A 15,492-nucleotide genomic window follows, 5' to 3' on the forward strand; every position below is an offset into this window, starting at 1 on the left:
ATTTGAATATGTAGGCAAATTCCTAGCCAAAAAAAAAAGAGTACTTGTGTTTAGAGACTCATTGTGCAGAAGTTGGTCTGGAACCGATACAAAGAAATTGGATTTTAAGTGCTCTAAGCAATTAAATGTCTTATAAGATTTGCTGTTTTCATCACAAATTCATAGTTCCAGGATGGCCTTTATTTTTTCTACATAAAGGGAAATAATAGTAATTTTATATCTTAAAGAGAAGAGCAAAATCTTTAATATTTGCCTTTTAAAAATAAAATGATAGGGCAGCTCCAGGAGATCCACATGGGCAGGTGAAGCTCCTATACCTCCAATCTGAATCATCTGAATAACAAGAAAATCTCACATCTCTTTAGATTTCACAGGCTCAAGCAAATGTGAAATATTTGACATCTTCGCCTTAGTATTTTCACACATAGAAAAGACACCTTCCAAGGGTAAGTAGCAAATTTTCTTTTCCTGTTGAAAGCTAGTTTTGCAACTCAAAGAGCAAAAAAGGAAAAACATTGCTTTAGAATTTTCTGAAATGCTGCAACTCACATGCGGTTAACTCTTCTTCCACTGAGTGTGTCTGCACGAGGCCCCAAATCAGAATCTTAGTTGTTGAATTGCTGAAAATTTAGAACTCATCCTTTTAACCAGTCTACCATGTACGTGAAAATCAGAAACGGTGTAAAAATTTTACATTTACAGTATTAAATTCTTTCAGTCTTAGTTACACATTAAGTTGTCACTTAAGTTTTAACTGGCTAAAATTAGGCTTCTTAATTTTCAATAACACTCGGTAATTTTAATTGTGCAGCAGCTATTTCATTCATGCTGGTTGTGGCTGCTACAAAATTAAAGACAAGGTGGTTTTTGCATATATGTATCATTATTTTTTGAAAATAAACTCAGGGATAATACGAGGCTGAGATTTGTGGTCTGTAAGATGTTGAAGATAAAAAAAATCTGCTGCATTTTCAAGGAAGAATGGGGTTCAATGGGGGCAAATAAGGCATTTAGGGAAGCAGTGAAGAAAAGCAAGAAAATTCTAGAATGCCATTGACACAAGGGAGAGGAGTATATATTTAAAACTTTAGTCTACAGGAAATGATTATAGAGATTTAGGAAAGGGCACAATATAATTACGGTTTTGTTATTAGGGAAGGTATTTTGGCAACTGTGTAGAATAAAATCCAAATAAGAAAAACAAGGACTTGGAAATGTGGTGCTATGTAAGGATGAGCGTCAGGCACTGGTTTCAGACAGACCTCTGTTTGAAACACAAGCTGAATAAGCACACATTGCAACCTCTTGTTTCTTTCTGGACTTGAGCACCAATCACATGCTCCTTCAGAGGTACTAGCAGAGGCTGAGTGATACCTGCTCCTCTTAGATATGTCCTCCACCTCCACAGGGTCCTCCCTCTCAGCTCCCTGGGTTCCCAGCCACCAGGTGTCATCCTCTTTTCAAAGGCCTGATCATGAACTCTATGAGCCCCTACCTCAAACTCTCAGGGTCTGTATTCTCAATCTCCATCATTTTATTCCCTTAGTCCTAGTGGAACTGTTTCCTGCAGTTATCTGTTTTGAGTTTTAGTACCTTTTGGCTTTTTGTTTTTTTAGGACTTCAGAGCATGTGTGAGCCAATCTCTATATTACAGTGTTGTATTGCAATACCCGTGGTAGTTTCTGTTTTCCTGGCTGGACTTTGACAGCATGAGGATGAGCAGGTGTATTATCTGTGTAGACAACATGGCAGGAACATCAAAGGATAAAAGTATGGGACATGGTCAGGGAAGACAAGTAATAGGATGTGATTAGACAACATAGCTGAGCATGAGATGTCCTGAAAGTTCAGCGAGAGGACAATTAGGGTGGGATTTTTTTTGCCGTATTAAGTATCTCATTGTATAGTAATGGAAACAAAACTGATTCCCATAACTTCTATCATCCATCCCAGTAATTTCCTCAGTGATACACTGATACAGTCTGATTCTTAAAATGTGACAGTTTTAAAAATATATGGAGATCTTTAAGCTTCTCTGTCAGGTTACGTGGCCTGTAGGAACATTAAGAGAGATGTCTAGTAGGCAGATGGATAAGTGGTTCAGAGCTGCACAAGGGCAATCTAGACTAGAGATATATATTTTGAAATCATCAGTATGCAGATGACAATTAAATTTAAGGAGGTCATTGAAGTCACCCAGAAAGCAGGCAGAGAGAGAGAAGAGAAAGAGAACATTTATGGTAAAATGTGAGAAGAAGCAATAATTTCCATTATTTCTCAGTAGGGTTGCCGTGCTTTAAATAAGGCAATCTGATTTCTGTTTCTCACGTCATTTACAAATTCCTGCCTATATCCCTGGAATCAGTTACCTGCTATTTTCCAGCAATACTTGCTGAGAAGGCAACATAGGATAGTATAACAGGCATGGGCTTCATTTCGTAAGACCTGGAGAGTTTGAGCTCTGCTTATATTTTTATTTTTTATTTTTAGAGGTGGGGTCTCACTCTGTCACCCAGACTGGAGTACATTTGTGTAATCATAGCTCACAGCAGTCTCCAACTCCAGGCCTCAAGCAATCCTCCCACCTCAGTCTCTAAAGCAGCTAGTACTATAGGTATGCACCACCATGCCCAGCTATTTTTGTTGTTGTTGTTGTTTTGTATCTTTGTTTTTGGGTCTGTATGTTTTGTTGTTGTTGTTGTTGTTGTTTTGCTTCTTAATGGTTAGGGATACTCTAACTTCTAGGATGCTCTGTTTTCTCTTCCATAATATAAATAATGGTAGTACTTTCTTCTCAGGGTTGTTGTATGCATCGAGGCATACAGAAACAAATTGTTGGAGGGTTGCTAAACATCAGTTTCCACTAAGTAGTCACTGTAGGTAGAAAGAGGAAGAAGTGCTCACAATCCCGTGGGACAGACAGATTCATTATTTGATGAATATAATGCCTTGTACAAAGTGGAACAATATAGAATGCTTCAAGTATGGGACAGGCAAGAGCTGACAAAAGAGATTGTCTTTGTATAAGCTGGGTCTTGAAGAAAATATGGGAGTTAATGGAATGAAAATATCATAGTACGGTATTTGGAATTTAATGTTTAGTAAAGAAGTTTATTTATTCCCCTTTGACTATCTTCTTCTAACCCTGGCTTAAAATTTAACTACTTCAGAAAGATTTCCTAAGCTACTTGGCTTCCTCTGTACTTCCCTTTAGTTCTTTATTCTCTTGAGCATGCATATATTATTCATTTTTGTCCATATTTTATTTTTAAGTAGAAAGAAATCTTTTTTGGGAAAATGATTTTTAGTATTCTTTTGGAGTCAGTGTTCAATAAATAGTAAACCCCTTATAAATTTTTAAACTAATTTTATCACACAAATAGCAGGCTAAGTACATTAATGAAAAAGATATTTACAATCTTTTTGATATTTAGTGAATATCCAATTTTCCCTTACATAGATCACAGATCAAAAGTAGGTGATGGCAACGTGAAGATCATTGAGAATATGGCAACAGCAGCCTTCACAGCATGGTAGGAAATGGATATCTGAGTGCAGTGGCTGGAGGAAGGATTTTTGAGATGAGAAAGTAATGACAAACTCTATAGACAACTCTTTCTGTGGGTTTTGCTCTGAAGGTAGTATATGAATATGGTGGTACTTAATGGGAAATATAAGGGCTGAGGATGTCATTATTTTTTAAATAGTGGGAGGGTTCTAGAACATGTTTTCATATTCATTGAAATGTCCCTGTAGAAAAGGGGACATTGATGACATAGAAGGAATCCCTGAGGCCCTTAGGAAACATCTTTTCCCTCTTCTGGTAAATTGCAGAATCTGAAATTGAAGGCCACCAAACTATTTTTAGGTTAAAAATTATCCTGTAATTCCATAACTCTTTATCCTTTTGTTTTGGGATCATTATCCTACAACGGATATAACTATATAACTGTTACAGCATTACATTTAAATATAATTATATTTCTAATCAAATATGAAGTAAACATATAATAGGATGTTACTCTGATTTTATATTGAATGTATCCGTCTCAAATCACTAAAAATAAGACTTTGTATTGTTCAATGAAATTTCTAGTACATATAAAACATGATAAACTTTTTAGTATAAGTTACTCAAGACCTTTGAAGGCAGAGGAAATATTTTCACAAAGATATATCTGATAAACCAGGAAGGGTTCTTGTTACATCCTCCTGAAAGAGACTTATGTTAAGATCTGACGTCTACGAGAATCACTCACAGCATGGATTAGGAAGTGTACCCTACTTTTCAGGAAAGTATTTTCACAACCTGTGAAAAGGAGAGGGGGCAAGTGGCTTGACTTGTGTTAAGTGAGCCATTTTTGTTTCCTCTGAGGAAGAGTAGGCTGGTTGTGGCATCTCTCACTCCATTGACAGCTAGTGTTTTGTCTGCAGACTTTTCTGTCTGGGTGACTCCACTTCCTCTACCACCATACATTGCAGGAGCCTGAGAACTCAATGTGTACATTGGAGACAAAAAGCAGATTTGCTTGATCCTTGAAGAGAGGGAGAAGAGTTTTGTTTGTCTGATCCCTTTGGCCACCCTCTGTTCTGTTTTGGAAACACTGATTGTTGCAAAATGTTCTCAAAACCACACTCACCTTCACCCCTGAGTTATGCTTCACAAAAGAGACTGGTACAAAGCAATATTTAAAATGTTTTCACGTGATCAGTGGTTTCAATTTGGAATCTGGGGCTGGTTTATGGAAGAGATGAGAAGGAAATTTTTTCCTGTCCTGGGGATTTTGTATGTTTTTTCTGTCTCTTAGATTTTCCCTTTAAAATGTGGTTGTGAAAAGCAGATGTTTAGTAAAGCTGAAGCCTTGGAAATATGCATCATTGCGTGGTAACTCAATACCTTAGGGTAGATACTGTCTGTAGTAGCAAAATAGATCTTTTTTCTATGTCTACCATGAAATGATAGCCATTGAAATGATGCAAAATATGACCTGTATATTTAGTCTGCATTCAAATCCATTTATTGTTTAAAGAAACCATGCAATGCCAATTAAAACAGTTTTTTTCTTTAACAAATCAACTGCATATTTATTTTGCTGATGAAAGAGAATCAGATAAAAACACCAAAAATTAAATTTCTGCCCTAAGTATCATAAATGCATACCAAGGTCCTCCTAAAAGCTTAATGAGATCTCAACCTGGCCCCTAATAGCAGTGTCTGATGTCTGACATGTTGGCAATATATAGTGAAATGTCATTATGACTGTTATTATGGTATAGTATCATAGAGAGCTAGAAATGCCCAAGACATCAATTGTATTCTTTGTATTGTTGTAAGGTGTCCTTAAAGCTCATGTAAACAGTTGCAGACATTCAAAGTTTGGATACTTACCTAGCAGAAACATTCAAAATATGGAGTGTTTGTTCAAATCATTGTTCTAGTGAAAATAACATATTGAAACCACTTTGATTTTCTGACATTTGTCTGTGTAAGGCATGTAATTCATTACATTGATTTTATATTGAAGAAATAAATTTGAAACAAACATTTTATTCCAGCAGAGGCTAAAATTCATAATTGTTTTCCTGAATACTAGGTAGCTAATCAGTCGCTGATACATTAACAAGTTATTCATGATTTTCTTGCTTCCTCTATGAAGTAAATAAAAAGAGGCAGTTTGGCTAGGATATCATAACATTGTAATGATACAGTGCTGATGATAATTCTATTGGGGAAATACAGTAGCTGTCCTTGCTTTCACCAAAGTAATAAATAAGCAAACTTCCATCTTATATATAATCTTTTCTCAGTTTGTTACTTTCTGAAAATTGCTTTGAAAGTCTATTAGAACTGTGTAAAATACAGCATGCCATTTCTTAAGAATAGCACACAATGTGGAGAACACTTTATTAAAAAGTAAAACGTTTATTTCACTGACTGGATTTGGTAGCATTCTCCTACAGTGTCAACTCAATCTTTTTTGAGTAACCCAGCCTCTCCACCCTTATTTAATCTTAAGTTTGTAAATTGAGCATTGTGGTTATCTACTGCTGAATGTGTATTTGAGAGCTATTTCTTATTTCTAATTTTGGCGATATCATGTTGGCTTTTGTGTAATGTGTATAACAACAAAGATAGTGCCTCCTCCCAGAATGTGTTCACTGGATGTCTTATCACCTGATTTTACTAATCAACCAAATGTATTGTTCTTTAGAGCTAGCCCCTTTAAGTCATAATTGTCCGATATTGAATTATAAAAATACAATTTCAGGCTAAATTAGCAATAATCCTTTTGGATGCCTATGTATACCAGAGAAAAATGAGGGCCTTGTGTCTTCCATGTTATAAGTTGAGGAATCTTTCAGCTGTATGGAGAGCAAGGAAAGGGAGAGGCTGTAGCAAGTGGAAGGAGAGGCAAATATAGCTACAGAGACAAAGGGAATAGCCACAAAGGCAAAGGGTCAGTGAGCTGTGTGAGTCTGATTTTATTGAATGATCAATATGAACCTTTTTCTAGATGTCAGGCTTTTGAGTATCTGATTAAAACTGTGACTGATCCTTTAAATAAACACAAATATACACATACACAAAATTGTTGTTTAAAATTTCTAGCAATTCTTAGGTCTCTGGAAGCCTCAGGTTAAGAACTCACACTGGGACCAATGGGGAGGTGGTTCAAAGCAGAAAAAAAGATGGAGATCAGCTTATTATCCTACTGGGAATCTCTCAGAGAAGAAAATAATAAGATCAGAATAAGAGGAAGATGCAAAAGGGTTCATATAAGGCAAACTAATGGCATTGGAGCAATCACGGCAAGATTGAAAGTGAAATAGAACTGCATAAAAATTATCTGGAAGATTTGTTATTTTATGGGAATCAAACGGATGGGAAAATTGTTCAGAAAAACTGAAACTTTTTCAGAACTCACTCTGAAGGAGATACGATTTTGACAGATCTTGAGTTCTTGGCAGACTCTGAGAAGGTTATCTGGGTTGCTTGAGTTGCTGACTACATCAGAGTCAGAAGGGATGTGGTTGCCCTTGGTAAGAAAGAGTTTAGGAAAGTTAAAAATTTCATATGATTATGACTTTGGGATCTACTGAGAAAGCAGAAACAGGGTACTGGAGTTTAGTTTAACAGGGAAATGTATTTGGGTCAGGGAAGAAAATGTGCAATTTGAAGTGTCCCTCAGCAATTCAGTGTGATGGGAATCATGGTGGGTGGAGCGTGGAGTCCTCAACTGAACTGAGGGCAGGACAACACATGGTTTGAACAGCATGTGGTTATGCCCTGATGCTGATTCGGTGACATGAGAATCAAGAGACTCAAGTCCCAATGCTAGATTTACCACGAGCTTGTGAATTTAAGAAAGTTATTTTACTACTCTGGACCTGTTTTTTTTTTTTTTTTTAAATTTTATTTTATTATTTTTTATTATTATACTTTAAGTTCTAGGGTACATGTGCATAACGTGCAGGTTTGTTACATATGTATACTTGTGCCATGTTGCTGTGCTGCACCCATCAACTCATCAGCACCCATCAGCTCGTCATTTACATCAGCATGCTGCTATAAAGACATATGCACACGTATGTTTATTGCGGCACTATTCACAATAGCAAAGACTTGGAATCAACCCAAATGTCCATCAGTGACAGACTGGATTAAGAAAATGTGGCACATATACACCATGGAATAGTATGCAGCCATAAAAAAGGATGAGTTTGTGTTCTTTATAGGGACATGGATGCAGCTGGAAACCATCATTCTTAGCAAACTATCACAAGAACAGAAAACCAAACACCGCATGTTCTCACTCATAGGTGGACCTGTTTTTTCCTGCTCAGAAAAGGGCCACAGGAGGCCTAAATAATCTCAAAGATTCCTTGCAACTCTAGAGATCTATGACACTGCAGAGAATGGAAATGAATAGAAAGAAGAGCCTCAATACATCAACAATGTTTTACTTATTTTCAAAAAAGATTCCTCTCTTTGATGCTGACTCAGAGCTGTGGATGTGTGATTAAGAATTCTAATTATGTTAATATCATCAATTTCCTGAAGTAGAAGAATGACAATTCTCCCAGGGAAATCTTGACAATTGAGTGTTTCCACTAGCAGTTGAGAGTCCGTATGTTAGTTAACATTTAAAAAACCAAATACTTCATTTATTTACTCTGTTTGCTGTGTGGAAACTTACCACTGCCAGCTTCAGCCACAGAAACATTCTATAAGAAGCAGTGTGGTTTCCAGATGAGGGCAAGGGGATAGTGTTTTCCAAGCCTGCTTCAGGGAGCATCTGAGGCATTTCAGAACATTTTACATCTTGGCACAGTGAACCTGCTGTGAATTCTCTGTGCCTGACTGCCTGTCTGCTACCCCAATCATTACCCTCTTATTTGGGGAGACAAGCACAACTGGGAACATGTGTGGAATCAAAGAGCTTGTTCCAGTAGTCTCAGCAATGCCTCATGTCTTCTGTTCAGTAGATTCCTGCAGAATGAAGCTGGAAGGGCCACTTAGAGGATCCGATTCTAACCTCTGCATTAAGGAAAAATCCAGCTCCTTTTATTCCTTAACTGGAATCTAGGGTCTCATAGTGCCACTTACTGTTTTGTAAAGTGGAGTGAAGATTGTACCAATAAGAAATAAAGAATAGTTATTTCATGTGTATTTAAAGCTGACATGTACTTTGCATGTTGTGTTCAGTAGGCCTTTAATCAACCTACACCTTGCTATGTGCAAACCTATTCGTCCGTAGTCTTGTCTAAAATTTCCAAGATAATTGTCCTATAGTATTTTAGAAAAGAAATAATTATTTGACAACGATTGTGGTGGTCGGGGGAGGACACATTTGAGAGCAGTTGTGGTGGTAGGGGAGGACACATCACATCTGAGATCTTTATTTCATTTGGTGGTTAAAATGTGGGATAAAATACATGAATTCAGACTGAAAAAAGAGATGTGAGCTCATTCTACTCTCCAGTGGACAGGTACCATCCATAGCAATTCCCATCCTGGGTGTTTTGAATGTTTGGAGAAATGAATGTACAGAATTATTTAATAATATCTGGCTTGGTGGCTCATGCTTGTAATCCCAGCACTTTGGAAAACTGAGGTGGGAGAATTGTTTGAGCTCAGGCATTCAAGACCACCCTGGGCTATACATAGTGAGATCCTGTCTCTACCAAAAAAGTTAAAAATTAACTGGACATGATGGCTTGCACCTGTGGTTTCAGATACTCAGGAGGGTGAGGTGGGAGGATCGCTTGAGCCCAGGCATTCAAGGCTACAGTGAGCGAAGGTTGCATCACTGCACTCTAGTCTGTCTCTAAAAAATAAATAAATTTAAAAAATCACAATATGTGTTACTCAAAATGTATAATAATTATTGCCTGTAGTTCAATTGAATAAAAGTATAAAACTAACTAAAACATTTCTTATTTCTGATTTCAACAAATCCACAACTCACAATCTTCATGGTGTTCATATGCAGTCACCTTTTGTTACAAGGGCACATGGTTCAAGATGTGGACAAACAGTTTGCTCAGGCTTGAACAGTCTGAAGAACGAGAGAGGATGTTTGGAGTTCCACATCCCATCCAGACAACGCTGGCAGCAGGATCCCATGTACAGAAATGCCCATATGTTCTTTAGTAAATGTATTTATGTCTTCATTTTATTTTCTTTTTTAAATTATACTTTAAGTTCTAGGATACATGTGCAGAACGTGCAGGTTTGTTACATAGGTATACAAGTGCCGTGGTGGTTTGCTGCACCCATCAACCCATCATCTACATTAGGTGTTTTTCCTAAAGCTAGTGTCTTTATTTTTTTAATGATACATGGGTCTTCTAAAGTATTAAGTCAAAGAAAGAAGCCTCTTTTTCTTGTGCCTAAATCAGACTGATGGACAACCCTCAGATTTATTTTTAAAATATAGCATATTTTGAAGAGGAAAGATTTATAATGTCATTGAATGCTATAACAGAGGAAAGAAATATGATCTATTGTGTAACATAATATATATATATATATTTCTAAGTCCTAGAGTATTATCCTTTAGCACCATCATATTTATAGCAGTGATATTTTTCTTCCCTTATCTAAAGTACTGATTGCATTTAATTATTTATTTTCAAGTTGGTATTTTCCTTAGTACTGAGATGGGCTGTGTTATCACTAAATTTCTGCACTATAAAGTTACCTTTACCTTTTTACAAAGTATATTTTGTGTGGAGAGGTACTTTGAGCTATGTAAACACCTCAACAACAGCTTTGAATTTATTCATATATTTATTTATATCCATAAGCCCTCAATACTTCCTCTTTTATTTAATGAGTTGTAATCCATTATCATGATTTCTTTTGACGCTTAAATTATTCCCAATTTGGCCAGTAGGAGCCTGTTCATGCTTCTTGGCTTTTTTTTTTTTTTTTGATATGTTCTCATTATTCTTTGAACATTTCATTTCTGGAACAACAAAATGTTCTAGACTCATTTTGCTGAAGCTTGCTTCCCCAAACCTAGAATTAACCATTTTTTTCCCTAAAAGTTCTGGTTCCTTTTACTTATTAGTAAAATATTTAGAAGCCATGATCTGAGAACTAGGTGTGCTGGTTATTATTGGAATGTCAGCATCCAGGCTCTCTCAGTGGACAGCACTAAGGAATATAAGTGTGCTTATAATACTCTTATTTATATTTAAATTTATATCTATCTATATATCATCTATCTATCAATCTACTATCTATCTATCTATCTATCTATCTATCATCTATCTGCTATCTATCTACTCTCTATTTGTCATCTATTTATAATACTACATGGTTCATTCTAGTTTTCTCCCCTTCATTTATTTATTAATTCACTTCTTTTGACAGTGAGAAACTTTGTTCTCATTAGTGAATTCCTTTATATGTAACCAACTTCTCACATTTGTTGCTACCATCTCTCCCATGTGGATGCCCTTCTACCCTGTTGCTCCATGTGCTAAGATGCTTTTCTGCATAAATGTTCTTTCTACTCCTTTGGGGTCCATCACTCCATGCCAGTGCACATGGACACCCTACTCACCTTTTTGGAAGTTTGTCACTGTGTGTTTGACTTTCCCTTCTCTATCCCATTTGTCCTGTGGCGATAGCCTCTTCATTCTCCTTAGGCTTTGATATTCAATGTCACGTCCCCCTTCTGCATGGACTTCCTCTTCATTCTGCTTGGGCTGTGATGCCCAGTCTCTTCTGTTCATGTATGTGGGTACCATGCATGCTCCAATCTCCATGGCAAGCCACCTCACCATGTGGATGCTGTCTTCGACATGCACAGCTGTGACAGTCCCAGCCTGTCCTCCTAGAGAAGGCCTCTTTCTATGGCTCTGACATTCTGCATTGGGACACCCCAGGTATAGCTGCTTCTTCAATCAGTTTGAGCTTTGAATCTCTGTGCTAAGCTCCCTCTCTCTGCAAGTGTGCATACTTTCCTTGGTTTCTGTTACCCAATACTGAAACGCTCCCCTGCGTGAAAAGCCTTCTTACCCCACTTAGGCTCCAACATCTTAGTCAGGCTGGCCCTAGGTGTGGATTCTCTTTTGCATACTGCTCCAGTTCTAACACCCCAGGCCAGGCTGCTCCCACATGTGAATGCTCTCTTCACTATACTTTGGACTTGACACCCTGCATGGTCAGTGTTCCTATGGGACACTGCCTTACTCTGCTTGGGATCTAATACTCCATATGCTGCTGGTCCATGGAACCACTATATTGCTCCTGCTGAGGCAGTGACACGCTGCTCCAAGCCACTGTGGCCCCACACATGGCCAGAACAATGATCTACTGTGGCAGGCAGAATAATGGTTTTCCAAAGATGTCCACATCCTTTTCCTTGAAAGTTTTTAATGGCACAGGGGAATTAAGGCTGCACATGGAATTAAAGCTGCTAATCAGGAAGTCTTGATATGGAGAAATTATTCTAGATTATTCTGGCAGATCCAATCTAATGACAAGATCCTTATGAGTGGCAAAGGGAGGCAAAATAAGGAGAATTAAACAGATGGCAGCTTGAGAAAGACTTGGCCCAATGTTTCTGTGTTTGAAGATGGAAGGAAGCCATGAATCAAGACGTGCAGGGAGCCTCTAGAAGCAGGAAAGGGTGAAGAAATAGATTTTCCTTTAGAGACTGCAGAAAGTAATGCAACCTTGCTGACACCTTGATTTTAGGTCAGCAAGTGCCATTTTGGAATTCTAAATTCCAGAAATCTCAGATAATACATTTGTGTCATTTTAAGTTTCTTAGGCTTTGATACTCAATGTCATGTCCCTCTTCTGTGTGGCCCTCCTCTTCATTCCACTTGGACTCTGACACCCAGTCTGCTCTGTCCACATATGTGGACACCTAGATTTGTAGTAATTTGTTATGGCAGCAATAGAAAACTAATACTTACTTGTTTTGTCACACCCAACAGCTTGAGGACAGAATTGCTCAGAAAGGGAAAGGAAGAAAATGAAGAAAGGAAATGCATGTTTTTATCTTTTGGAGATAATGTCATAACCAAAATGAATAATCTTGATTGTAGAAACTTTAATTAATGGAAGAATGATTTGATTTTAGAGTCATTTCAAGGGTAAAGAGGGCCTTGCAGCACTTCTGAAATCATACTTCTTAAGTAACTAGTACTTTTGTTAGTGTATGGGATGCGCATGAAGCACATCACAGCCCAAACTGGAACACTGTCACAGTCAGAATCTCTTTTACACAGGCAGAATGTACACTTTAAGGCATGTTGAGGCAGAGAAAAAGCCTTCAAATATAGAAGAATTGTTAGTTACACAGTGTCATTCAATTTGTCAAGTGTTTCTGTGTAGCTCATTTATTCCTCGTAATGAACTTTCTCCATTTTAGTTTATGATTAGTTAAGGAGGCTCAGGAATATTAAGACATTTGTCCAAGGGCTTTTGAGTTACTAAAACTGGAGAATTTTAGTGTCCTGACCCTGAGATCAGGGCTCTTTTTCTCTATTGTGACATCTTGAGTCCTCTAATGACATTTTGCCTGCTTGTCTCTTGCAGATTCATTTCTTATTTTCTGTAACTCTTATTTGATTTGTTTGTATACTTAATTTATTTGTTTATACCTTTACTTGAAATTTGCACTCATCTACATTATAGGCCATGAACACAGGGCCAAGAAAACTTAGCAAGCACAAACATGCATTCTGACAGGAATGGGTATTTTTCTTCAGTTAAAAGCACTCTGCCTGTTACTCAGGTGTGTCCTCATTTCCAGTGCTCAGGAGGGAATATGTTGTACATTATATCCTTAAATTCTGCTAAAGGGAAAGAACTATAATTTTGCAATGGAATTGCATGGCCACCCTGTGGCTTTTCCATTAAAAAACGATTCAAAAACAATTTAATTCAGTTTAACTGCAGTTGAGCATCGTAATAATTGTAATAAAGAAAGTAATCAGGATGCCCATTGATTTTGCATAATCTCAATAGCTCCATCCAGAATTTCAGAGAACATATTTAAAATTAGCAATTTACTTTCAAGTTTTCTTTTTGGAGAAAGTTATATGTACTCTAAAACATGTCTCCAAGATTGTGAAGAATATATTTTAATTGATAAGGAATTACTAAGTATGAAGAAACATATTCTCAATATTCCAGAATGCGTAAAGTTTTTTTTTTTTTTCCTAATAGTTGACAGAGCTAAACTGGGAAAATTTTTATAATAGGAACATTTTAAAATAGGAACCTCCTATTCTTTGAGAATTAAACTCAAATCAGATGATGATTCTATTAACACAGAATCAGAACGAAGAGTATAAGATAACCGTTAAGAATAATTCAGAAAGCTGTGAATATCCCAGCGAGCCATCTTTTTCAGTTATAGAGACATACTTCCCATGGGGAGAAAACTAGAGCCCGAAAGTCCCTATACACATGAATAAATTCTTATACTTTTAATCTTTATTTTCTACAAAGTCAGAATACTATAACAAAGTATTATTTTTTCACTTTTTATTATGACGATTTTCAACAAAGCAGCAAAATTTTTTAAACATTACAGTAAACGCTAGAATACTTACCACCAACTAAATTATACCATTAACATGCAATGCTTGGGGTTTTCTTTCAACTTTTATTTTAAGTTCAGGAATATAGGTGCAGTTTGTTATACAAGTAAATTGCATGCTGTGGGGGTTTGGTGTACAGATTAATTCATCATGCAGGTAATAAGCATAGTATCCAACAGGTATTTTTTCAATCCTCGCCTTTCTCCCATCTTCCATCCTTAAGTAGGTCCCTGTGTCTTGTTTTTCCCTTCTTTGTATCCATGTGTACTTGATGTTTAGCTCCCACTTATAAGTGAGAACGTGCAATATTTGGTTTTCTGTTCCTGTGTTAGTTTGCTCAGGATCATGGCCTACAGCTCCACCCCTATTTCTACAAATGATATGCTCTTGTTCTCTTTTATGTCTGCATAGTATTCCATGGTGTAAATATACCACACATTCTTTATGCAGTCTACGGTTGATAGGCATTCAGGTTGATTTCATATGTTTGCTATTGTGAACAGTGCTGCAATGAACATACACATGCGTGTGTCTTTATGGTAGAAGGATTTATATCCCCTTGGATATATACCCAACAATCGGATTGCTGGGTTGTGTAGTCATTCTGTTTTAACTTCTTTCAGAAATTGCCAAACCGTTATCCACAATGCTGAGCTAATTTACATCCCCACCAGCAGTGTATAGGTGTTCCCCACTTACAGTGGGCAAAGGACATGAACAGACACTTCTCAAAAAGGGGTCAGATAGTGCGTGGCACATAGTGGATATTCTATATAAATTTGCTGAATATCACAACTTGTGAGATGCCACTAACAAACACTCAACAAACTAATTATGACCTAAATATTTATTGTAGAGAAGAAAAAAGGCAGGAAATAATCTAAGTTGTAACTCAGTGATTTCCAGCTCATATGCTGACCTAATTTTCTTGGTCATCTTTGCATGGCTGTTTTCTAGGCACCTAAAATTCAACATATCCAAATAAAGTATCATCTTCAAACCCTTCTGTATTCCTCATAGTGTGAATGGTGCCAATATCCACAGAGTTATCTGTGCTGAAGACCTATAGAAATACTTTCTTGGCGGGGGGGACAGGGTCTCTCACTCTGTCAGTCAAGTTGGAGTGAAGTGGCATGGCCATACCTCACTGCAGCCTCAAACCCCTGGGCTCAAGCAATTCTCTCGCATCAGCCTCCTGAGAGTAGCTGGGATTATAAGTGCGCATCACCATGCTCTGCTAATTTTTAAATTTTATTTTTGTAGAGACAGAGTCTCACTATGTTGCCCAGACTGTATTCTTATATTTCTATGTCCAAGATCCAGGGTTTACACACAGCATTTCTCATCTGTTTTGCTTACTGGCTTCTTAAGTGATATTTTTGCCTCCACCTCAACTCTTCCCCCACAATCCATTCTCTA

The 15,492-nt window shown here is 37.2% G+C and overlaps 1 long non-coding RNA gene across 6 annotated transcripts in view; it reads left to right on the forward strand.

The window, feature by feature from the left end:
• The window catches only part of LOC101024077, a 71,298-nt gene that overhangs the window by 29,409 nt on the left and 26,397 nt on the right, over positions 1 to 15,492 (forward strand). For 4 of the 6 annotated variants that reach the window (XR_002522177.2, XR_002522175.2, XR_002522173.2 and 1 more), the window contains exons 3-4: positions 366 to 446; positions 3,461 to 3,533. This is a non-coding gene — a long non-coding RNA (uncharacterized LOC101024077). Of the gene's footprint in view, positions 1 to 365; positions 447 to 3,460; positions 3,590 to 15,492 lie in introns of all 6 variants that reach the window. The other 2 variants (XR_002522176.2, XR_002522178.2) reach the window with 2 other exon arrangements.

This window comes from Papio anubis, chromosome 3 (assembly GCF_008728515.1).
Source record: "Papio anubis isolate 15944 chromosome 3, Panubis1.0, whole genome shotgun sequence".
Lineage (NCBI taxonomy): Eukaryota > Metazoa > Chordata > Mammalia > Primates > Cercopithecidae > Papio > Papio anubis.